The following is a 27,755-nucleotide window of genomic DNA, read 5'->3' as shown; positions in this document are numbered from 1 at the left end:
TATTTACATTAATCTTTAATTTATTATTTAAATATTTATCATTTAATCTCATACTAACCTTGAATGTTACTTTATAATTTAAATTTTATATATGAACTATAACTTCTATTTCCCAATAAAAATATTAAATATGACACAAAATGTTCACTCATTGAATAGTGACTAGTTGCTTATACAAAGTAAATAATTTGAAGATAGTAGTACTGAATCCTTGTTTACATATAAATAAAAATACATTTCTTTTCCTGGAGGGTTTTGATCCTCTCTTCATCAAACCCTTTTCACCTTGTCATAATTGAGAACATCCTCTCTAATATTGCTTGGCTTTTTTCTAATTTATGTTGAATGAATAAGCCTATCTTTTTTCAAATATGATTACCCTCTTCTTCAGTTTTACTATTCCTGTGAAATTAGATCACCTTATCAAACACAGCAGTTCAATAATAGCTTTGCTTAAATAGGTGCATGAAGGTCAACTTGAGACTTCCTTCTCCAAAGGGAGCAAAAAGAGCTATGAAATGCCATTACAACTTATATTCTGATTGTCACTAACCAATAGGAAGGTATTTTTATAAATAAATCTAAATTTATAACATACTTTAGTACAAGCAGAGAGAGAAATCAATAATAAAAATGAAAGCAATTATGATTTAATGAATATTAACTAAGTTAAAAGGACCATATGAATTTATTGCAACTGTATACATTATAGTTCAGAATCCTTTTTAATAAACATTAAATTATTGTCATACATGATGCAGTTGATTCATCTGTAGATACTTATTTCTAACATCTGTTTTCATACAATTTAAACTAAAGCAAATTACAGATATGGCTACAAATAAACAGCCTGCTTTTATGTCTGCACAATTTCTAAGCCCTTTGAGTACACCATTTATTGCTTGTAACTAACAAAATCCAAGAGTTTTACCCTACCACCTGCAATAGAATTTGTGGAAAGTTATCTCTATAATGTCCCAGATGGTAGGACAGAGAAGTTTTATGAATTTTCATGTTCTGTAACTTTTCTTTTAAAAAGGAGTTGAATTTTTATTTTTTCATTGAACATTTTATTGTCAGCAAAGAGCTTAATCACAGAAAATCACCCTTGAAAGTGAATTAGAATTCAATTATTTTTAGTGTCACTTTAATTTATAGAGTGCTAACCTTTAGGTAAAATTCTTATGTGGTAGGTGGTCAGTCATTAGACAGAATTTGATAGTAAATTTACTTTTTTGTTAAATTAATGAAGATGGTAACAGACATACTCTCTCTTTTTCTATATTCCCTTATGTGACTAAGTCTATGTCTCCTGTAACAATAAATCACTGTAGTAAATTCGACTCTGTCTTTGAAACAACTCTAACCTTAAAAACTCCAGAGTAAAACACATGTAATTTGGCCTATTGAGTTGTGGTTAGATGACCCATCAGACCTCTAAAGTGTAATCTCAACAATGCAGCTAGGGAAACACACTTCAAACACACATGCTTCTTGAGTTATGATGGGACTATGCCCCAAGAAACTCACCATAAACAGAAAATATTGTTATAGGCAAATAAATTTATAATACCTTTAACCTACCAAACATCATAGCTTCATTTAATGTTTCTTAAACATGAAAAACACTTACAGTAACCTAAATTTGGGCAAAATCCTGTCCTGAAAAGCTTGATTTTAATACAGTATAGGATATCTCATGCAATTTATTGAATATTAAATTAAAGAGTAATAAAAATGAATGTTGGCAAACGTTAGTTCATATCAACATAAGTCAGTGACTAAGGTATGTCTCATCTAATACCCACGATGGTTTCCTACTTTCCTAAAACATTACTTCCTAGAGAAACTCTATGATTGGATGCTCTTTAGCTCTGTAAACCTACTATTATTCTCCATGTTGATCATTCAGTTTCACCCGTATTGGTCCCCACTCCTTCCTCAAACCACAAAACAGAGTCTCCCGGAGCCTTCACATTTGCTACTGCTTTTTTCTTTTTCTGATTTTTTTGCATAATGTTCATCTCAGTCACAGAACTAACCATGTAGATGGATCCAGCTCCACTTCTGAGTTTTAATTCTTCTGTCTCCTAGAGGTGAGCTCTTCTGTACTACCACCCTACCTAAAATTGCATCTTACTTTCCCACGTTTAGTAAATCCATTTCTGCTTTGTTCTTTTATCACTTATTTTCTAACATATATCACTTGTGTATATATGTGTCTTAAATGTGTTTATTTTTTTCATTGTATACTTTGTGATAGGCTCCAGGAAAGAAGAGATATTTATCTCATTTACAATAGTGAGTACTACCTTGTAGGACTTTGTTAATATTTGTTGAATGAATCAATCAGTAGATGATCATATAAATATCATGTAAAATGTTAAGGTTAGATTTTCCAGGTGAATATAAACACATGATGAGGTTGTGTTTGTGAATGTGTGTTGTGAATTTTCTTAGTACACATGATGAAAGATACTTATCTCCTATTATCATTTATTCTGTATCTGTGCTAATTTTATTTTTTCTGAAATTAGGTCTTAGCTCATTATTCATTCTCAGTCTCCTTTTGAACAATTGTAGAGTCTAGGCTCTCCTATGGACATGCTGTATTATGTGGCCTAATTGTCATGTTTTTACTTTTCCACTTTTAAAATGTAACATCACAATTTTACTTATTTTCTGAGTTTTTTCTTTCCATCATTCCTGTCAAATGAATTTCACATGCTGTCTGCCTTTATTCTATTTAGACTAAATTTCCATGACCTCTGGCGCTGAAGTCTGAATCTTACCAATGGAAACTTGAGTCTTCTTGTGGTATTTTTGTTGTTACAGGGTGTCAGGGAATTATGAGGCCAGCAATAGCACTATTTATTCTTCCAATATTTTGTTAGGAAATTTTGTTTTATTTTCCCATAAAATAAATAAAAATTTATGATGAAAAAATCAGTTACTCATAATCAATAAATGTGTTAATGAGTAACAGCATAAACATAAATAGTCCATGTTCTCAACACAGGTATAGGTAATCTTCTGATTTCACCACTGTCATTCCTAATTTCACAAATTTGAGTCTTTTCTTTCTTTTTTATAAGGTTGTCTAAAAGTTTATCTATTTTATTTAATTATTCAGAAAATTGACTCTTGAATTCATTGATTCTCTGCATTGTTTTATCTCAGTAACTTCCTTGTCTGTATGAACCTTATGCTTGCCTCACTATTCTTTTTCAAAAATTTGATTCTCTACATTAGGTTGGTTGTTGGAGCTCTTTCTGTTTTCCTGGTACGAGAATTCATCACTAGAAATCTCTCTATTAGTCCTGCTTTCATCATATCCTGTAGGTTCTGAAATGTTGTTTCAGCATTTTCATTTAATTGTTGACATGATTCAATTTATTATATAATTTCATCTATGATCCATTGATTCTTCAGTCGAGTTTTATTTAATTTCCACGGGTTTACATAAGTTTTGTGGTTTCCTTTACCACTGATTTCAATTTTGATTGCACTATGTTCAGATAATATTCACAAGGCAATTTCCATTTCTTTGCATTTATTAAAGCATGTTCTATGCTTTAATGTGGTCTGTTTTCTGTGGTCTGTTTTGGAGGATCTCACATGTGCAGCTGACAAGAAAGTGAATTCTGATATTGAGGGAAGAAACACTCTGTAGGTATCAACCAAGTTCATTTGTTCTTGTCTGATTGATCTATCTGTGACAGGGGACTATTTAGCTCTAATAAGATGGAAAACACAGAAGAGATAGACAGATTTCTAAATATATATGAATTACTAAACTTGGATCAAGACTGTGTAAAAATCTAAATAACCCAATATCCATCAATGAAATAAAAAACTGTAATTAAATCTTATAAAGAAAATTCTAGTTATTGACCAATTCACTGTTAAATTCTACAAGAAATTTAGAGATCAAATGCCATTACTCATCAAAGACTTTCATGAAATTGAAAAGGAAGCCATACTAATAAATTATTTATGGAAAAAAAACATTACCATGATACCAAATCCAGAGAAGACACAACCAACAAAACAAAGCTATCTCTCTTATGATCAAATGCAAAAATCCTCAGTAAGATACTGGCAAACTGAATGCAGAAAATCAAGAAGATTATACAACACGACCAAGAAGGATTCATCCCAGGGATGTGGGAATGGTTCAACATACATAGACCAATAAATATAATACACCACATTAACAGTCACAAAACAAAATTACATCATCAACTCAATAGATACAGAAAATATATGTGATAAAGTCTAACAGCCATTTATGATTTTTAAAAAATCCTATGGAAAGTTTAAATATATTTTATTGTCTCAATTTGATAAAAGCCATCTGTGATAAACCAACGCCATCATCAGACAAAATGTACTGAACGCTTTCACTCTAAAATCAGGAACAAGACAATGATGTCTACCATCATCATTTGTATTCATTATAGTTCATGATACACTAGCCAGAGCAATTAGACAAGAGAAAAAATAAAAAGAATAATAAAGAAAGAATTTAAATTATCAATGTTTGCCTTTGACAAGATACTATACATAGATCACAAAGCTCCACCCAAGCACTTGTTGATTTAATAAACATATTCATTGAAATAGCTGGATAAAATTCAACACTCAAAAAGCATAGGCATTTGCAGTACAAAATAAACTCAGAAAGAGAAAATTAGAGAACTTACACCTTTCAAGCAAAGGAACTAAAAGATCTCCACAAAGAAAGTTAAAGTAACCTAAAAAAAGGAATTGAAGAGGTTTCTAGAAAACAGAAATATTTCCTTTGCTTTTGGGGATGAAGAACCAATGTAGTGAAAAGGGCTATACTCCCAAAATTGTTGCAGAGGTTTAGTAAAATCCTAATCAAACTACTAGTATAATTCACAGAGTCAAAGTAAATATTCCTAAAATTCCTTTGGACCTTTAAGAGACCCAGAGAAGTGAAAACAATTCTTGCCAACAAAGTCACAGCAAGGTGCAACACAATCCCCAACTTGAAGTAATATTACAAAGCTGCTGTGATAAAAACAGCTTGGTACTGGCAAAACTAACTAATAAACAAATAAACAAACAATCAAACAACAAGAAAGACTAGAACTGTGGTTTAATGGAACAGAGTGGAAGATGCATACAACTCCAAACACATTCAGCCACTTTATCTTTGACAAAGGGGCCAAATAACCTCTTAATAAATGCTGGTGGGAAAACTGGCTTTCTGCATGCTGAAGACTAAAACTAGGCCTATGTCTATTTCCACATGCTAAACTAAAACCAAATTGGATCAAAGATCTAAATATTAAAGCAGAAACACTGAATCTGCTGAATGAGAGAATATGTAGAAGTCTTGAAAGCTTCTGTGTAAAGACCTGATGCACAAAACTCTAATTCACAGGAATTGTCCCAAAGAATCAAAAACTGAGATCCCATCTTATTAAAAATATCTGTGCAGCAAAACTAATCAACAATAGCCTGCAAAGACCACACAGAATTGGATCATTTTTTTTTTGCCAACTGTCCCTCTAACGAAACAGTAATATCTAGAACATATAAAGAACTGAAAAAAATCAGATCTACGAAGTTAAAAGACCCAATCCAAAAATAGACATCTGAGATCAATATACACTTCTTAGTGAAAAAACAGAAATACCAAATAAGTGTATGAAAAAATGTTCAACAGCAATGCACTGGGGGAACAGCCAGAGGACAGCCTTTTTCCATGAGTCAGCACTATTTGTGGGCTGCAGAGGAAGAGAACAAGAAGTCATCAAGAAGCAAGTCCTCCCTGCAAATTGGCACTATGTTCAGGCTGCTGGGGGGAGAGCCAGATGCCAGCCCCTTCTGGCACATGGGCTGGGAAACAAGAAAAGTCAACCCTCTTCTTTGATGTAAGCGATTGTCTGATCTAGAAAACAAAAAAGACTGTGATGTAGATGTTGAAGTTAAATACAATTTAATGCTTCTAGTGTTTGAGTGTTTCACTGACTTTGGAGTTCTAAAGCCAGTAGTCTGATCATCTGTTCAAAGGGTAACAATACACAATGTAGCATATATGGGGGATCTCCTTCTGAAGGTAGTAGCCATTGATAATTCCCTATTATCTTGCTTTGCATTTTAATTTTTTATTGTGCCATGTTGTCTTAGTTACTTTTTACTCGTTGCTGAGACAAAATACCTGAAGCTATAGTTGGGAAAGGAAAGGTTTATTTCTTACAGTTTTTGGAGGTTTTTGCCTACACTTATTTGGCTCCAAGGCAGGCGGGCATGGCTGGGCCACAGTTCATGGCGGCTGCAAACAGCAAACAGGAACCAGCAAAAGAGCAAGACACATCTTCTTCCTGCCATTACATCACATCCTGGTCCACCCCTATGTGGGTGTAGCACTGACATCATCAATCCAAGCACTAGACAATGAACCATCACAAATACACAGTGCAAACTCATGAGGCCTGGGGGCCATAGACATGAACCATGACACATGTTTTATTAATTTTTTGTTTGACTTTATTATATCCAATGGCATGGGAAGCTATTTCAAAGATAACAAGATATATTATGGTAGCCATTTTGGATGTACTATTATCTTATTTTGAAGTCCTTGATTCTGTTCATTATTTTGTTTTTATTGCTTTTATTCTGCTCTTTTGTTTGATTTTTACTATGTGTGAGGGTATTTGCAGCTATTTTGAACACAAGAGGGATTCTGGTAACCACTGTTGATTTCCTGTGTCACTCACACTGGTTTGTTTTGATTAGCTTTATTCTGCTTTGTTTGGTTTGGTTTTTTCTCTTTGAAATAAAAATAAAAAAGAATGAAAAATATTCCACATTACTGACCCACTTGAGAGATGCAAATTAAAGCAATAATGAAATCTCATCTCATTCTGAAAATTATTATCATTAATGAATCAACAAATAACAAATCTTAGAAAGACCTAGGGGTAAAAGGAAGCCTTTTTCACTGTTGATGATAATGTAGACTAGTGCACCCAGTGGGGAAATCAATGAGGAGATTCCTCTAAATGAGAACTAGAGGTCCCATTCCAAAAGAATTAAAAATATCCTAGCACAATAATATATATTCACCAATATTTATGACATCACAGTAATGCTAAATCTTGGAAACAGCATAAGTCCCATCATCCAATGAATATAAAAATATGTGGGTTTTTTAATATAATAGTGTACTATTCAGCCATAAAAAGGACAAATAAGACATTTATAGCTAACGGGATTGATCTTGAAACTATACTCTTAAGTGAAATAAATAAGACACATTTGTGTTAATATTGTATTGTCTATCTTGTGAGAAATTAAAACTGTAAATAAGAATAAAAATGTATAATAGATATTGTGAACTAGAAAAAAAAGTTTTCAAAAAGAAAAGAGAATTAGAAAGGGGGTAAGGAATAAAGTGAAAAGAAAGAAATTAGATAAAAAGAGTAAAATGGAAACAAAGATTTGTAAATAAGGAGGGAGAGATAAGTTGAAGGAAGGGGAAGTGAATGGGAAAAGGGAAGAATCAGGATATATCACCTACAGGTACAAATTTCCTACAATGAACATGCTAATTATGTATATATAAATTGTACCAATAAATTTAATAAAAACAAAAATTTCCATTCCATTATACACTAATCATTTCTTCTTAAATGGTGACAAAAATTTGCTTCATTTATTGATGTTTACTAAAATTAAAATGTTCATCCTGACTTCTCATAAACTTCTATAAATGTGAGCTACTAGAGAAACAGTTGAAGACTTATATTCTTCTCTATAAATGGGTTACAAAAATGATACAATAACATATAAAAAGCTTGGAATCCAATAAACATTCCATGAATCTAGAGAGCTTATATTGAAAGACGAATCCCTTTGGAAGATAATAGCATTGGACTAATTTAACAAAAGTAAAAGTTCCCTCTTATTTCTGGAGGATTCATTATAAATGACGAGTGAAAACCTACAATTTTAGAGATACCAACAACTATACATAAACTGTTTTTCTTAAATCCTCTGTACTTGCTTAGCTATAATAAACTTTTCCTTTTCATTTAAATGAAACAGCCTGAGGCAACTTTTTGGCATATTTACACTGATAATGTCATTACTACTGCAGTTTGGGGCGGTTATTAAGTAAAGGGAGAGTTAATTTCACATAAACAGTTTTCTATTCTCCTGATAGTAATCAAGTTAGCTACTAAGTGGTTTACAGAGTAGTAATGTACTCAGTAGAAATGCTGAATGGGAATGATTCATATTCATGGAATTTCATCACACAACTCAAGATAATGCATGAGTTAAAAATTATGAATTATATATTTCTGGATCTCTGAAAATATTATCAAACCACTGTTAAATACCTATTATTGAAATTGCAGAAAACACAACAGCTGTTAAGGAGGGACTACAAATATTAAATCTGAAATGTGATAGTGGTTTCATATCTGATATCATTTACTCATCGCTAATCTCCAAATATTTTTCCTAATATATTCCAGTGGCTGGCTCCTTGGCATTTGGATTACATGATATCTCTTAAGAAAGTTTCCACTGGCTAACTCTAATCATTAATTCTCCTTAAGTCCAAACTTGCTGTGGAGACCACAGGAGGTTAGAAATGCTAGGAACATGAAACTTCTAAGAAAAGTGTAGACTGAGAGTGAAGCCAGCCCAAGAGAGAGCCACATTGGGTTACAATCGGCAAGGCCACAGCAGTGTGGCTTCAAGGCTTTCTAGACCTAATCTCTCACTCATGTCTCATCACGTACCACAGAATGCAAATATGGACTAAATGTTTGCCGTGCTGCATTTCTAGACTGTTAGGCTTTTTAGTCTCTAATTCCTCTCTCTCTTTCTCTCTCTCTCTCTCTCTCTCTCTCTCTCTCTCTCTCTCTCTCTCTTCTTTCTCTCTCTCTCTCTCTCTCTCTTTCTTTCTCACTCTCTCTGTGGCTCACTCTCTCTCTCTGTGGCTTTACTGTGTCAATAATGCTGCCTTGAGGATTAATTCAACATGAATTTTGCAAGACAAATTATCATTCAAATCACAATCACTATATTTCTCACCAATTTAATTGCTCAATATCCAGCTAATTTTAGATGAAACAATATATGCAGACAGTTTTGGAATATTGTAAGTAAATTGCAATGATGATATAAATTCTACACATAAATTGACATCATACTTCCTGCAAGGTATGTATTCTTTATGTCTTTGAGAATGTACTGTCATGATGTCTCATCTCATTAAATTTTATTCTGAATATCATGTGAAGACTTAAAAATTTTGCCATGATTTTGAAAGATCTTAATCTTTTACAACTATTTTATAATAGGAATATTAACTTTTATTACACCAAAACTTCTGATATACATGATACATTTAAGCAATATTTTTAACTCTGATTTCAAACTGTCCCTTTTGGGAAGAGGCTGAGCAATGGAGGTATGTCAGGACACATATTTCAGTTGATTGTTGGAGAACATTTAAATGGTGCATTTAAAATCATTGGTTCTCATTTTAAGAATCACTAAAAATGGCAATCAAAATTAGTGTGGTATTTAACTGGATCACATTCATTTTTGTGTACCAAAAAATGTAAAATGACAAGAATTTGTTTTATGTTAATAACAGCCACACACAAAAGTAATAGCTTACTAAATCAAAAGTACATTTAAAACCTTTGTTTATTCCTCCATCTATATTTATGTAAATAACATGTAAATGCAGATTTGAACAGAAGTATCAAAATTTGGGATTTATACTAAGCAGAAGAAAGTATGCTCTTGATTGCCATTTTTACATCAATGAGATGCAGGATTCAGTTTTTTTTTCCTATATATTAGTTTAGTGTTTTTCTAAATGTTTCACCATCTGATAGTAAAATTTTATTTTCACATTCATATATTTGATCATTCATTATTAATTCACAGTATTGGAGGGTTTTGCCTCTACTTTGTCATTTATTTTTTGTCTAAATTCTATAAGCTAACATTTTTTTGTTTTATTCAACAGATATTTTTCTGATATTCATTGTGTTCAAAGTTTGAAAAAATTGAAAAAAGATTTCAATGGTTGATGTGAACTTGACCAGTTTTCTGAGTTCACATACTTCTATGGATAATTTTTTGACTGTCTTGTTTTTGTAAGTATATTTATTTCAAATATGGACTTTTGTTCATAGAAGCATTAGTGGCATATTATTTTGGAGTCACTGTACCTGAGTATATTTCTTGTAAAAATGTTTGTCTAATCCTTGTAGTTATTGTTACCAAGGAATCCATGAAAAAATAGAGTAATGGTATATTTAAACATAAGTCAAATTTACACTGAGATAAATTCCAGGCTTTTCTTGAAATAAAAAAAAAAAAAAAATCTCACGCTTTGATTCCTGTGATGAGATGAGACTTCGTGTGAAAGTCATTTAAGGAAAGTGAGAAAGCAATACAATTCCAGCTGTTTGGTTAGGAAAAGGTTTGCCAGAACTGCTGCAAATTTGTTCAAATACAAAGTCAAGATTATTCACAGAGTTTTGGAGTTTGATGGATTTCAGATATTACTTCTAATGTATATCCCTCATTTGAAAATATTTAACAAGCCAACACTAATGTTCTTTCTGTTTTCTATATGATAAAAATGAAGATTTCCACCTTTATAAGTTTAAAAGTAGCATACTTTTCTTCTATTTCAGAATTTCATTTCATCACACAAATTATTTAAGTGGGTATAAGTGTATAACTTGCTAGCCATCATTTGGAACTTCCAGAGAAAACATGAAGTTTTGAGTAATAAAAATATGGCTGGATATAACAAAAGCTAAAGTATTCATGCATTACATGTATATAATAATACAAGTATATAGTGCCTGCACTATATCAAATCCTGATTTTAATAGCATTTTATTTTCTAGTCATAAGAAAGATTCATATTTATTACTACTCAACATTTTTAAAATATAAGATCTTAGAGAAGACATTACATCTTTTTTCTCAGGAATTCTTCACCTTCTCTGACATCAAAGATAGGCAGTTGCATTTGGTATCAATTATTTTGTTTTTTAAAAAATTATTTATTTTAAAGTGGTTAAAACTTAATAAAACCAATGAAAACAAACCAATGTAAGAGACATCAGACTTCAAAACATTATGAAATCAACAATTGTTACCCTAATGTCTTTTGATGTATCAAAATAGCAGCAGATAACTTTTGACACAGTAAAAATCAGACAGAATAGAACAGAAGAGAAACAATAAAAACAAAACAATGAATGCAATAAAGAATGTCAAAACAAGCCAATAGTTAATCCAAAAATGCTACCATAATATATCTTGCTATCCTTGAAATAGCTTTCCTGCCATAGGATTTAACATAATAAAACAAAACAAAAGAGAATGAAACTCACCCCAACAAAACAATGGAAATGATATAGGACCTCAAAACAAGATCATAGGAATTCAACAAATCCTACATTTCTCAGAAGGAGATCTCCCTATATACCACACTGCATACTGACATCCTCTGAACCTGTGATCAGAGGTCTACGTGCAGTATCAGTGAAACACCAAAGCGTCACAGGCATCCAATTGTATTTCACCCCAATAGCTATCATCACAGCCTGTGCTTCTCTAGATAAGCCAGTCACTTGGAGGTGTTGGTACTTCTTTTTTGCCAGCCTTCACTCCTGAAGGGACTTTGGTCTAGCTGTTCCCAGTCCAGTGGCAGCATGTGCATGGTGCTGGTTCCAGACTGGGCTTGTCCTCTGTCCCCATAGTCCACAGATGGAGCTGACTCACGCAGAAAGGTTTGGGTCTAGCTGTTCCCAGTTCAGCAGTGACCCGCGGATGGGGCAGGTTCCCAACCTGCACGTTTTTGCTGGTGTGGCCATTGTTTTCTCTTGGTGTCAATTATTTTGAACAAAGAAATTAAAGGTGAGGGTTGAGAAGGACACACTATGCTAAGTGGAATTACTGTTGGAGACCTCTTTAATATGCTTACATATAAGGAGATATAATTTGTACCGATATATCCGTCAATGAAACTGTAGTTTAGGAGTGATAATCTAATCAAAATGTATATTTTCATTTAAGTAATAACAAAGATAGGTTAAAAGTCTTTTATCTAGCCTGCTTTCAATGTGGCATACTCTAAATAATCACAGTTTTCATAAACAATTATCAAAAATAAAACTGCAAGGCCATGTTTAAATCAGATATACACATAAACACACACAACATACATATGTATGCTCTTTAAGAGAAAGGTATGTTTTGTTTTCATTGTCAAGTTCAGAGAACAAAAATAAAATTAACTGCACTTACATTTGGAGTTTTTAACAACCACTTGCTTTAGTAAGCACTTGTTTACAATTATTTACAAGACCTAAAGGAAACCAAATCTGTTACAGAGATAGAATTATTGGAAAACTCAGAAGTAAATGTGCATTTGCACAGTGAGCCTGAAATTCAAGGTTCTCTGAGTCATTTATTGAACTAGGTATCTGATGAATGTGTGTGTATGAATTTTCTATGTAACTTAAATCACCTTTTACCTGATAATTCTGTACATTGTCTTTCAACTGCATATCATTCACATAATTTTTCAGCATCCTATTTGATTGCACAATACAAAATAGGTAAAATTATTAGTAATACATTCTAGTGCCATCTTAACTCCAAATACAGAGTGATTTTGCAGATTTGTATATGAGATGTGAGGCATTTAATTTAAACATATATTCTAAACAACATTAGCTTTTGTGGTTAGTAAAAGCTGTATATTTGTGAGCATCTATGTCTGAACTTTAGCCTTTGATGCGTTTCACTTTCTATACAAAAATAAATTATTTAAGGTGGAATGAAAAAAGTGAATTATAATGCTTGATTGTTACATAGAAAAGTCAAAGCCAATACATTTTCTGAACAAGGTAGTCAACCATGGGTCTTATTTAAAATACCAAAATGCAAGCATTAGTAGAAAGAAAGACTAAGATGTTGTTTTAATGAACCATGCCTTATGGTTGACATCTCAACGAAAAAGGGAGTAACTGTTGTCAATTGAAAATCATCTGAAAAGCAAAACACTACGCAGTTAACCTTTACAAAAAGTTATAATGTAGAGGACATCATTTCAAAAATATTTTTTTGAAATGCCAGCTTTTGCACTACAATTGTGCAAAATGCCAACCTGAACTATTGGGTTAAATGCCTCAGCCAGGCAATGCAGCTCAGTGGTATTTTCCTTCCATTTAATCACTAACCTAATGAAACACTAGATGCACAGCTAAAGCATTGAAGTCTCTACAGAATGAAAAAATAACAAAGAAATGTGAATTCTACCCTCAGTGTTAGTCACTTTGGGGCAAGTATTAGTGTTTCATATAAACAATGAGTTGATTTATCAGAATATATTATGTAGTTCACAAACCTAATAGCAGAAACCTTTCTTAAAACAATTCCTATCAATTTATCCAGAAAATTGAGTAAGGTAGAATTTAAAAAAAAAAAATTAATCCTCTTTCTCTCTTGTGTTAGTATTTTCTTCCACTCACAAGGAGACATATTTGAGTGCACATGCATGGTCCAATGATAGAAATGATAGCAACTGTGATTTTGAAATTTTCTGTATGTTTGCAGTCCTACAACCTTTCTCCACATTTCTTCCAATGAACGCATAATATGTATTTTATAAATATACAATATTTGTTATTAGTATTAGCACCATTGAGGATATTTTCAAAAGGTGGCTGGGTTTGACTGCGACAGTTTGAGGATTCTTGTGTTATGTTGTCTGTAAGATTTCTTCAACGAGACGCCCAGTAGACAGCTTTGGACTTAGAAAAAATAGATGGTTCTTAGCTGTGAGCTAGGTAGTTTAGTTTCTGACAAAAATACAGGTAAACTGCTAAAGATGAGAGAGGACTGACTTCCACAGCCCCTTTCCAATTGCGTGTAGGTAGTTTACTACTAGGATTAAGGCTGAAGTTTGAGAATACTGTGAAGTGACTTTTGCCAGTATATCTAGTCATAAAATACAAATAAACTTTCAAACACTTTGAGGAAGCTTTATCTGGAAAGTGAAAGTGACCGTAAAAAGAGACCGAATACCCTAAGATTTCTGGGTATAAGAGGCAAAATATGGGCATTCCAACTGAGAGCTCTGTGGTGCACCAATTGAGGTCAAGAATTTTGCACATGTGACCAAGACACACTTCAGACTGGAGCCCCTCGACATCCCTGACTGTAAATTTGTGACAGGTCTTAGGTGATAACTACTCTTTTCAACTTCCCTCAAGTTTTGTTTTTGTTCAAAGTTATGAACTACAAAGTAGTCATTTTAGGGCAATACATTTGATGTACTCTCTTTTTTATAGCAAAAGTTAGTGCAATGCAACTTATTTAACATTTATCTAAAGAACACTCTAAATGTTTTGTAGAAAGACCATAATAGCCAAAATATGTTTAAGAAGTATTACAAAAATATTACACAAAATGATTAGTTAATTGAAGTATACCATAGGTAGAAAAGTGGGAATATGTTAAGATTCTCAGCCATTTTATTGAGGTGTGGCTTGTATAGCTTACAACTTAGAGATTTAAAAGGTACAATGTGATTGATTTTATTACACTTACAGGTAATTGCAACCAGAGAAAATTTTGAACCCATTCAGTTTATCTGGCAATGCCTGTATCTCCAACTTGCTATCTACTCAGCTCTAGACAATTACACCTCTATACTCTATTTCTATAAACTTCTATAAAATTTGGAATATTTTATAAAAACAGAAGCATATGTATCTTTTTTGTGTGTATTTTTCATTGTACCCAACATTTATGAAGTTCATCTATGTTGTCATATATATATATATATATATATATATATATATATATATATCAGTCTATCACATTTTATGTCTAAATAATATTCCACTATACATACACAGTATGAATTTTTTTTCACTGTGTATTGTTTTTCAGTTCTTTAGCTGGTAGGTATTTAGGTTGGTTCCTTCTGTTTGCTATCTTAAGTAATATATGTATATTTATCATTACTACTGCACCTAGTATCGTCACATCTCTACACATTTCTTTAGGTCAAAATAGCTGTTTTCCACTCATTTTATTTGTGCCATTATTGGCAAATAAATCATATATGTTATATGATTTATTTTATTTTTTAAAATTTATTTCTATAGGTTATCAGTCAAAAAGCATTTGCATACATACTATTTCACACAATTGCTTTTAAAATCTATTTAGATTAAGAAAAGTAGGCATTCAAGCTTGTGTAATTAAATAATTGATTAATCTTACCAGTTTTTTTGTACTTTATATAAATTTTAATAGTCTCCTGTGGTCACTTTATTTCAGCACAAACAATCGTTAGTATTTTTTCTGAGATGGTTCTGTAGATAAATGTCTCTCAGGGGTGGTTTATTTAGGCCAGTGTTTGGTTTATTCTTAGTCAATTAAACTTGATATTAGAATCACAGGTGATAACTTCACTTTTCTGTCTCTTTGAATATTTCCAATGTGGTGAGCCACTGCTTTCCTTCCCCTACAATTTCTGAGGAAAGTCACTATCGTTTCCACTTTTCTTCTTTTGTAAATAGTGATTAATTTTTTTTTCTTTTGGAGATTTATGACTTTCACAATTTATTGAAATATTTGTACTTGTAAAACTCTTCATGCTGCTTCTATTTTAGTTAATTGAGCTTCTTAAATACACATGTTATAGATTTTGAATATCTGGAAAGTTTTCACAATTATTTCCATACATATTTTGCTGTTTACTAATTTCTGCCTTATCCTTTTAACACAATTATTTTTAAATTGAGGTGCTGCTTTATTTATATTATTTTTTCTCTCATTCAAATAAAAAGCCCTATCTCAAACTATTTTTAATATAGTTTATAGTACATTTTAGATATACATAATGGTCCTATTCATCACAATTTGTACCTGTACATGATATAATTTGATGCTTCTTTTTTCTAAACTCTTCCCCTCCCTTCAACACCTCTTCAACTCTCTATTTACAAAGCTTTGTCTTTATTTTATTTTTTTCTAGTCATTTTTTCTTTTCCTTTCCTGCTTTTTTCTTCCTCCAATCTAGTTCCTCATTCCTTTGAACAACTTCTTCTCATTTTTCAATATCTGTTTAACACTTTGGTTCATATTTACTTTTTTAGTTTCTCACACCAGGAAGACAGTGTCATGTTTATCCATGTGAGCCTAATTTATTTCACTTAAAAGTATGGTCTCAGGGGCTGGGCATTTATCTCAGCGACATAAGTACCTGCCTTGCAAGCAGGCAGTTGTGAGTTCGATCCCTGGTACCGATAAAAATGAAAAAGAAAAAAAAGAGTATGGTCTCTAATTGCATTCATTTATCTAGAAGTGTCTCAGCTTTATCCTTCTTTATGGCAGATAAATATTTCATTATATACAGAAAAAAAAACATTATTCTTCAATTGATTCTCATTTGAGTTGTATTCAAAATTTAACTATTATAAACTGTGCTGCTATATGTACATATGCAGTATGATATTTTTAATTCTTCCTGGAAAATACCCAGAAGTTGAATAGCTAGGTGAAATTAAATCTCTGATCCTAGTTTGTGAGGAATTTCCATATTGATTTCCAAAGTAGTTGCACTAGTCTACATTCCCACCAAAAGCAGAGAAATGTTCCTTTAACTCCACAGCCTGTCCAGCATTTGTTATTGGTTGATTTCTTAAAGATAGCCATTCTTTCTGTACTAGAATGGGATCTCAGCATTGTTTTACTTTGTATCTCTCTAATGACTAGTGACACTGGAGCATTTTTCATATATTTACTTGCCATTTGTATGTCTTCATCTAAGAAGCATATATTCATCTCAGTTGTCAGTTTTTGGATTGGATCTTTAAATATACAGGATTTGCTTATTTTTCAATGTTTACATATTTTAGATATAAGTTTTTGCCTCAAGGTTATTGGCAAATTTTTCCCATATGTTGTCTTTTAATCTGCAAATATCTTAGTGGAATTTTGGGATATTCTATATAAAGTATAATGTCATCTGTAAATAATGATAATTTAAGTTCTTTGTTTACTGTCCTTATTCGTTTTATTTCTCTCTCTGATCTAAATGCTCTGGCTAATATTTCCAGAACTATATTGAACAGGAGCATTTATTTATTTATTTATTTTTATCGGTACCAAGGATCGAAGACCGCCTGTTTGCAAGGCAGGTGCTTATGCTGCTGAGCTAAATCCCCAGCCCTGAACAGGAGTATTTATAGTGGGCCTCTTTCTCTTTTTACTTATTTCAGAGTGAAAGTGTTCAGTGTTTGAACATTTAATATAATGTTAGCTTTTTGTTTTTGATAAATAGGCTTTATTAGGTTGAGATAAAGAATTCCAATTTTTACAGTTTTTATCATGACTTTGCTTTGTATATTTTCAGTGGAGATATTCATTTATTGTGTCTCTGCTTGGAAATGTTTTATGGATTCCACTTCTTTCCTATGTTTGGCATTCATGGTTTCCATCATGTGCTTAAGCTCTTCCGTTGTTTTTTCTGCATCTACTCTACTGTCTTTCATTTTAAACATCATTTCTCTTGTAACTGAGAGTTTATTTTCCTTTTTTTTTTTTTTTTTACTTCTACTGGTATCGTTTTAGAAAGTTCTGGTGGTTGGCTTCTGATTTTCTCTCTCATTGTTCTCTGGAATTTTCGTCGATGTTCTGGAGCTCTAGGATTGCATTTTGGTTCTGTATTTTGTCATTTTCTATTTTTCTATTTTATTTTTTATATGTGATGCTTCTGAATTCTTATGGTAATAGCTTCATCAATTGTAATGAGGCTTCCCTAGTATTGAGCTTTCCCTAGTATTGAAGAAGTGTCTGTTTCTCAAGGATGTCTTCTAGATGTAGGTGGTTTTGATTTTTATGTATATCTCAATAATCTGCTTTCTCAATTTATTAAGGACGCGAAGTTACAATTTATCCTGGTTCCTAGTCCTTTGGTACTAGACTATGGCGATGATTACAATCTATATAATCACAGTGTTATCATACAGTGGAGAAAAATTGATCATAACATGTATGATATTCTCAATAAAATAGAATAGTTAGCAATAATAACAACATCAACTATAGCCTAGCTATTGACAAAGTGTGGTAACTATAAACTTGGTATTTTTAACTATAGAAGCAAATTCTACATTTATATAATAAAATCCAACTTATACCAGGGATAATGCATTGATTATCCTCTTGGTGGAGTGATTTCACCCTGCTGTATGAGAGGGGGGTATTTTAGAGAGACAGGAAACAAGATAAAGTGCGAGGTTAAATATAGTAGAATCAAGGCTGTAAGGATGACCTTCGAAGTTTTGGACACAAGACACAAGACAAAAAGGACACAAGACAAAAAGAGTGAAAAAAAATGGAGTATCGAAGAGAAGCAACAAGAGGAGAGATGGTGCTACTCACATGAAACTGTCATAAAATCAAGAGCTAGCTGAACAAAAAGAAAAGGAAAATGAGTAGAAGAATACAAAAGGAAAGGTATGAAATGTAAGCAGTGAAAAAGGAAAAAAGAAAAAAAAAAAAAAACAGAAAAAACAAAGGTAACCACAGAAATACAAAACTCCCACCAGAGGGAATAAGGATAGCTAATGATGCAAACAAACAAACAAACAACAACAACAACAACAAAAAATAGAAGTAGAAAGTCCTCTAGCATCCACACCTCTGTGGTAGTATCCAAGATGGACCCCAAGAATGTGTTGTGTGCTCCAGCTAAGTTTGCTGTGGGATGTGCGCTGGGCCTAGAGCTGTTCTTGGCCTCTGGATGTGAGGGCTGGGACTGGTCTTTTATTTCTTCAGTTCTCCTAGGGTCCTTTGATAAAGAATGATGGCCTCATCCTCTTCTGTTCCATGTGTCTATGTGTGGGAGTGCAACGCTGTTCACATAACTTCCCAACTTCTGGCTTATTTTCTAAGTGGTGCTTCAGACTTCAACACACAACTGGTCATGCCTGCTGGTGCATGCACTCCCATTGGGCCTGCTCTCACTGCTCCTGTCTGGGCACACATGTGTCTAATCTAACTATTTTAAAACTCACTTTTGGATATTGAATTTTCTGGTGAGCTGCTTTTTAGTGATATTGTTTGTTTCAATTATAGTACTTAATTCCATAATTTCCATCTGCTTTAGTATAGTTTATGTGCTCATTTTGGAAACACATATAACAAAATAGTTTGTACCTTTTAATATTGATTACTTGATACAACATTGACATCCAAGTGGCTTCTTATTAGTAAATATTAAACAGAAAAATGGAATTCATTTTAACGTTTCATAAATGCATATAACATGATTGTAATGAATACATTTTATTTTAAAATTATAAAAGAGTTAAAAGTGATGATACAGAATTCCAAAACAAAATATTAGGAGATTAACAATGGTTAGCACATTGTGTATTGTGATTTTCAAAGCAGTTGATCAGATTACACAATATAGGCAAGAAAAAAATGAGCAAATGATGAAAGCTCAAACCATTCTTTTTGAAGAGCTAACAGATTAATAACATAATTATATACCCCGTTACCCCATCCCAGTTGTTTTTTCACTTTGAGCACTGTTTTCACTTTCACAATATGTATTGCACATATTGGATCTTATTTACTCTTTCAATTTTTTACACTAGAGAGACAATATGGTGTTTACACAGGCAATTCCGATTTATGTCACTGATTAATATGATCTCAAGTTGTATCCATTTACCTATGAAAACCTCAAGTTTATTTTGCTTTTTAGCTGAGTAGAACTTCATTGTATCCAAATACATCTTTTTAAGTTTTACACTTTAAATATTTGAAACTTCTGATGAATCTGACATTGGATCACTCTCATAGTTTTAACAGCATGCTTTTTTACACCATAGTATTGAACTTTACTCTTTTCTTTATATACCTCATTTTTTAAGAAAACTGGATATTTCAGATGCATATTTGAGAAATTCTGGGACATGTCCCTTGTCCCAGGTTGTAAAAATAAATTTGCCTGTGAATTTGGAAGTGACTGGTAGGATTAGCTAGTACAGTCTATTCCTTTTGGATTGTTTAGCCTCTGAGGTTTGTCAATCCATAGGGAGGTGTAGCATGGTTACGCCATGAGCTCCATTCACTGATGATTTTAATAGGCCTTGTTTCCTTTTTTTGAACCACTCTGATCTCTCAAGCTCAGCCAACTACAAGTAAAGTACTACATTTCTCTAAAAATGATACAAGATACTGCTCTTTTCCTAAGCCAATCAAACTGTGAATATTTTCAGTGGCCTCTAAAGTTATGTGAGGTATCTATTTGGACTCCTAATGATCTCTTTTGTCTGTCCAGTCTCTAGTTGTCCCTTACAAACTATCTAGCTTATAGTTTAGCCTGAATCTTGAGATCTTCTCATCAAATCTTCATTATTTCAAACACTACTTTTGATTTTGTCCGTGCTCTACTGAAAGGAAGTGAGTTCCTTTGGGAAGAAATTAGCAGTTCTCTGTTTGCAGTCCTATTTCTTCTACCGAGGGGAAAATAATTCCAGGACCTTACAGCTTGGGTTTGGGGAAAATGGCAACTTTCTTTTTGCTTATACTTCTACTCAAGGACCTGGCTGTTTTCTGCATAAGAGGGCCGCCAGAAATTCTCTCAATTTATGTTTTTTAGTACATAATTAGTAGCTCACTAAGCAGGCCCTGAATAATCAGGGATGTAGTTTTTCATTACACAGTGATAAATAGAAATAATAACTTTGTAAGTGGTGGCTGGATAGCAGACACCACACTCTGCATCTCAACCACAGTGAATTAGAAAGCCAAAAAAGAAAAAGAGGATGATTTTGGTTCATACATTTCAGGCTCAGGCATAATATTCAATTTGTAAATTTACAGATATGTCATTTGTCGCTTATTTATGTTTCCCGAGGTTTTAATTCATGTAGTTTTGTATGTTTCATCAGTTGGCAAGGAGAAAAGATCAATAGAGCTTTTGACACTGTTATGAAAATCCATCTTTAAGGAAGAATTCATCAAAATACTTGTTGTATTGCTTGTAGTAAACAGAAGAAAGGATGAAGTATGACTTCCATGTTTCTGTTTTGAAAAATATAATTAAATGTGGATGATTGGTAAAATATGAAAGTCTACGCAAATATCTAGTTTGGAGATAACAGTAGTTCTACAAATATATATGAAGCATAATTTTAATGATTTTGTGTGTTTTTATTGTTTATTTGATTTTTTGTTTTTGTTTTGTTTTGTTTTTGAGACAAGGTTCAGGCTGACCTCACACTCAAAATGATCCTTCTGGCTCAGGCTCCCAAGTGCTTGAGATTACAGGTGTGTGCACACCACTTTGATGATTTTTAGTTTTACAAAACATGCTCATGATTCTTCTTTTGTGTGATTTTACAATGGAAAATGTAAGATTTTGCTCCTTAAGTATGTTATAGCTAGCAGACTATTCAAATGATAAATTGTAACGGCTCAGCAATCTGTTTATCTGTGTCCCTACCCACCCTTCCTTAAGTTTAACCACAGCAAAGCAAATTCTCTGTTTTAAAAGCCATTTTTGTTTCTCATTTCTGTTTTTTTTTAGAGAAAAAATTAAAACAGAAAAAGGGTAGAAATAATACAGAATTTCAAAAAAGAAAGCAAGAAATCACTAGTTGATAAATTATATATTGTTATCTTAGAATTAATTGCTCATTTCACAAAATCAAAGCATAAAAAATGGACAATCAAACAATGACAGTACAAACCATTTTGTTTTTCATGTGATGAAGACTGAAACTAGACCCATATCTACCACCACGCACTAAAGTAAAAATGGATCAAACATCTAAATACTAAAACTGAAACACTAAATCTACTGGAAGACAACATAGATAGAAATCTTGGAGACATAGGCAAAGAATAAAACACAAACTGCATGGGAAGTACGTCAAAGTACTTCAAAGAATCAATACTGGGATTTCATCTATTAAAAAGTATTTGCACTTCAAAAGAATATCACCAACAAAGTAAAACAAAAACCCACAGAATGGGAAAGAACTTTAGGCCAGCAGTCCCTCAGACAAAGGACTTATATCCAGAACATACAAAAAATTGAAAAACATCAAGTCCCCCAAATTCAAAGACCCTCTCCAAAAATGGGCATCTGAGATGAACACACATTTCTCAAATGAAGTTATACAGATGGGAAATAAATACATGAAGAAATGTTCACCATCACTTGTCACTCGAGAAATGCATATTAAAACAGCATTGAGATTTCATCTCATTCCAGAAAGAATGGCTACCATCAAGAAATTAACCGTTTCTCATTATCTTATTGGTTTTTTGATAAATATGGATATGTCTGCATGAAGAAATGGATCAATGTACAAGAGATAATTACCTAAAGGAAGATGCTCTGCACATACAAAAATTGAACAAAATAGACAAAGGTATGGGAGGAAAGGATTATATACACTTAAAACTGTCTGTTCTACATTTGATGACAGAATACTTTCCTCTCTCTTTTCTCTATTTCAAACATAATTGCCAAAAGGGAGATGAAAGGAAGGGATTTAAGGATTGTCTTAATAGAAAGTAACTGCTGTTAGAAGGTTCTAGTCACTGCAAAAAATATTAAGGTGTTTTGGTGGATGTCCATGTGAGAGTGAAGATCATAGGGTAAATAAGAAGACAAAAAATATTGTAGTACAGATAGGAAACTTAAATTGTGACTGTTAATAATGCACATTTATGTTACTCTAGTGATGAATTTACTATTCCTTATATCAACACCATGAGAAATATTATATATTTATCTAATGTATAAGTCAGAGTAAAAATTTAAAATATTTGAGGTCACCAGTGAGAACAGTGTTGTTGACTTCTTTATTAGTGATGGCGCTTCCACACTGAACCACATTTCTGATGTTTCACAATTTTTAAAGTTTTATTTTGGGCAAAGTCTTGGTTAGTCACTACATTTGCCTGATTAGGCTCAAGTTTGTGATCCTTAAGCCTCAGTCCCCCAGATTATTGCTATTACAAGCATGCACCACCAACATGCAGCTAGCTAGTTGAGGTATTACCAATGTTGAAAAAAATCTTATGGAAGGAATGGCCTAATTAATTTTTCATCTTTGGAACAAAATACCCAACACCCAAAATTTAAAGCAGAAATTTTGGTTTCATGGCTTCAATCCATCTGCATTGAAATTTCTTCTGCCAGATTAATTAGTTCAATTGCTTCTAATCTCAATCTTCTGCAGTCTGATGTCATGGGAAAAACGTAGACAAATTTTCTTCCAGATTGTACTGTAATCAGCTTCTAGTCCAATGGCCAATGAAGTCCTTGTTCTCAACTGAAACCTCCAGAAACTGCCTTTTACTCTCTGCATTTCTATTGGCAATCCGATCTGCAGATCTCCAACCACAATCACACTTCAATTACTACTCACAACATTCTGCCATTGTGAGGCCCCATCTCCAAATTCCCAAAGATATGCAAACAAACTTTCAGGGTTTTAAAGAGCGTGATCCTATGTAGTCATAACAAAGGCCTCATCCCCTAGTACTAAAATCTGTTTTACTTACTTTTTGTTGCTGGCACAAAATATCTCATATGCACAGTTAAAAGGATGAGATTTTTATTTTGATTGTAGCTTCATCCCATAGCTGTCAGACTCCAAGGCAGAAGCAGGATGGAAGGGTGCATGATGGAGGGAAAGGTATTCATGTCTTGGCAACCAGAGAAAATGAAGGGAGGAGCCACAGAAGGATGCATATTTTCCCAGATCAGATGGCATGTACTTGCCTTTTTGCCTAAAAAAAATAGAGCTCTGATTAGTCCATTAACAAATATTGTAACCTCATGATCCAATCACCTGCCAAAAATTTCACTTATGAACACTTGAGCCCTTTGGGTGTATATTGTATATCTCAACTCTTAAGGAACGAATTTGAATTAGTGTGTCAGAAGGCTCATTATTTTGGATGATAACAATATACAATGTATGAATATCACAAAGTGAATAAAAGGTGTGATCTGTTTAGTTGAATATGTTAAGAGCCTAAGAAATAATTTGAAATATCTTAAGGTAATGAAACATCACAGAAAGGAATGGAGTAGGGGATTAAGAACTACAGGCTAGACGGTCAGACCATCACCACTGCACAATGCTTCAGATGTCCAGAAGCTAAGAAATAAATACCCGGGAACAACAATGATGAGCAAGCAGGATAACAACCTTGCAACTAAGTTTAAGATATTATATATATGTGAGGAGAAAAAAGATATAAGAAAAATTTTCTGTTGAGAACATTATAAGAAATAATATGCTGAGAGAGACTGACAGAAAAATACTACATCCAGATAACATGTAAAGAGTAAATTAAATTAGAGTCTATAAAACTTAATCAGTATGCATTCCATAGAAGAAAATAGTAAAAGAGGCTAGAGAGTGGAGAATTTATTCAGCTAAGGTCATGAATTGGACAACTTGAAATGTGATTTAGGATCTAATGTGTGATCAGAGAAGCATTTCATTCTCTTATTGACAGAATTAACTGAGAAGGATGTGTCACATGGTATGGCTTTTGTTTATCCACTTATGTGTGGACGTACTTTGGGTCCTACAGTCAAGAGAGTACTGAAGTGCACAGTACGGGTTACTTGAATCATTTCTTTACTCTTTTCTTTTTTTTTTTTTATTCTTTTTTTTAAATTTTATTTAAGGAGAAAAGAAAAAAAAAGCAGAGAAAGGGTACAAGTTATACAGATTTGCAGAAAAAAATGAACAGTAGGAAATCAGTAGTTAATGGATTACATATTGTCATCTTAGAAATAATTGTTCAAGTCACAAAATTAAAGCTTGTAAAGTGGACATTCCATCAATGATACTGCAAACAGTTCTGTTCAATGATCCAATAAAACTGTGATATCATATTCTATCTTATACACTTAAATATACATGCAGTTATATAGTTTAGAGCACTTTCTTTTCCTCTCTTTTGTACAATGACTATTACACATTTTGGGTTTCATTGCTCTCACGGTTCTTATTACTTTTTTGGAGTAAAACCAAATGTGACATAACAGAACAGAATCGGTCAAGTCAAAAGGGTGGACATAATAGATAATGTGAAAACATAATGCAAGGTGATCAACAATGGTTACCATAATGCCTCCCGCTATCTCTAATAGAATTGCCTATACCATTAGTTATAATACAATTGAACAAAACAGTAAAGAACAAAACCGACAAAACCAAACCATTGGAGACATTGTAGGTCTTCAAAAGTAGATAAAAGTCAACGAGAATGGGCGTTATAATGAATCTCATTATCTTCACAGCTGATGCCTAAATTTTCGAACCTGATACTATCCAGCAAAACAGAATAGGGGAACATCAGTTAAAAACCAGATGGTGAGACTAATACAGGACTTTAAATCGAGGTAATGGAAAGTCAAAGTGGGTTACTATAATATATCCTGCTATTTTTTTTCCTTTAATTAAAAGGATAAAAATTTTTAAAAAGTATTAAAAAAGTAAATAATGGAGTGGAGATTGAGATAAAAGAGGGCATAACAACGAAACAGCACAGATCAAAACATAACCATTTAAGCAGAATAGTGTTTCACCACCAGATAATCCTGACCTAAAAGTAGTTACCATATTGTCTCTTTCCTTGAAATCCTTGAGTACAACTTCGTATACTGTAGCATTAAGTATACCAAAACAATGTAAAACCATTTAAGAGAATGACAGCATTACAGAGTATTTAGAATCGACTAACAGGAAATGAATAATGGTTTCTGTATAATCTCCTTGTCTTTAAAAGGTTTTTGCTTATACTATCGTACATAATAAAATCCAGTAAGATACAACCTATTTAGACCATTGGAGACAGAAGGACAAAAGCTAGATGAGACTTCAAAACAAGATGATACTAAATCAGTATTACCTATTAAGATGTCATTTTCTCCAAAATAGCTGGTCCTATCATCCAATCTTCTCTGCCTCATTTCTGTTGAGCTCTTATTCTGTCAGTAGCTGTCAGTTTGTCTTCTTCACTTTGTTCTCTGCTCCATTCGTTGTGGCCTCCCCGCCACTATTTCTGGATTCTTTGTATTTTTCCTTTTTTTAGAATATCCTGCAATACTCTCTGTAGAGTTGAATTGGTGGTTGCAAATTCCCCCAGTTCCTCTTTATCCTGGAAGCACCTTGTTTTTCCATCAATTTCCAGGGACAGTTGTGCAGGATATCTCAATCTTGGCTGGAGATTATTATCTTTCAAAGCTTGAATTATTTCCCCCCACACTCTTCGTGATTTGATGGTTTGTGCAGAGAAATCTGCTGTAATTCTGATGGGTGCTCCCTTGTAAGTGGTCTGTTTCTTGTCTCTGACAGCTTTTAATATTCTGTTCTTGTATTGAATTTCTGGAATTTTTATTATTATATGCCTGGGTGTTGCTCTGTTTGGGTTGTAGGTAGCTGGGGTCCTGTATGCCTCATACATCTGAGTATCTTTACCTTTTGCTAAATTAGGAAAATTCTCCTGGATTATTTCTGTGAGTAGCTTTTGTAGTTCACTTGTTTGTGTCCCTACTTCTTCTTTTATGTTCTTAATCCTTAAGTTATGGATCCTCTTATTATCTTCTTGTCTTTGTATTATTGCTGTTTGTTTCTTTGTTATTTTTAAGAAGTTTTTCATTTCATTCTCCCATATTACAATTCTGCCCTCCAGTTCAGATAGTCTGTCCTTAGTTTCTTTCAAGCTGTTATGCCAGTCTTGGATAGACTTCTTAGTTTCTTGGTAGTCCCTTTGAACCTGCTTCACGTATTCTATGCTTTCCCTGTTTTCTCGATCAAACAATTCTCCCCTCTTTTTCTGTTCTTCCATTCCACCATCTGTTTTTTCTTGGGTGGGGCTTAGCATTTCTCTAACTATTTTGCATACTTCTAGCTTCAGGTCGTTGATAACTTCATTCCTGAATTGGTCTATGAGGCTCTCTATATGGTGCTTTATGTGTATTGGTGCGGTGTCCGCTATTGCCTGTTTCTCAGTGGAAAACATTTTAAGTTTTTTTATGGAATACACTGCTTTATTGCACCTTATTTCTGCAAATAATTCTAACTTTTACCATTAAACTGCAGAAAAAAGATCACAGTTTCCTGAGCAAATGTGAGTTTAAAATACTTGGAATTTCTTAGAGAAATCAGAGAATGCCATGTACATGCAGATAGATAATCATTAGTATCCGCATCTCGCAGTCTGACAACTAATGCTTGCAGATAGTAGAAACAAGAAATACTTTCCCAACAAATCCTAATTCCTGCATCAACAAATCTACTCCCTTTTTGGTTACTTTATGTTTGGCTGTTGTTGGGTCCAATCACAGGAGGAATTTAGCTGTCTAACCTGTAACTTATTTAGATTCTGATCTATTTTTTTCAAATATTATTTAGTTTGATATATAATAAAATTTGAAAAAGTTCGCTATATTTGTTGGTACTTTATATAAAGTGATCATATAGTTTTAAGTTAATTATTATTAAAAACAACATATTGATTTAAGTAAAAGCTTATCTCAGTCTAATAATGGCTACCATTTTTTATTGAAATGGAGATAAAAATAATATGTCAAAGGATATTTAATTTTCAGTCAGTGCAGTGTAATTCACATGGTGAGAAGCACT

This window comes from Cavia porcellus, unplaced genomic scaffold (genome assembly GCF_034190915.1).
Source record: "Cavia porcellus strain 051 isolate PalLab524CR breed Dunkin Hartley unplaced genomic scaffold, mCavPor4.1 scaffold_15, whole genome shotgun sequence".
NCBI classification, from domain to species: Eukaryota; Metazoa; Chordata; class Mammalia; order Rodentia; family Caviidae; genus Cavia; species Cavia porcellus.
This window is presented reverse-complemented; position numbering follows the sequence as displayed.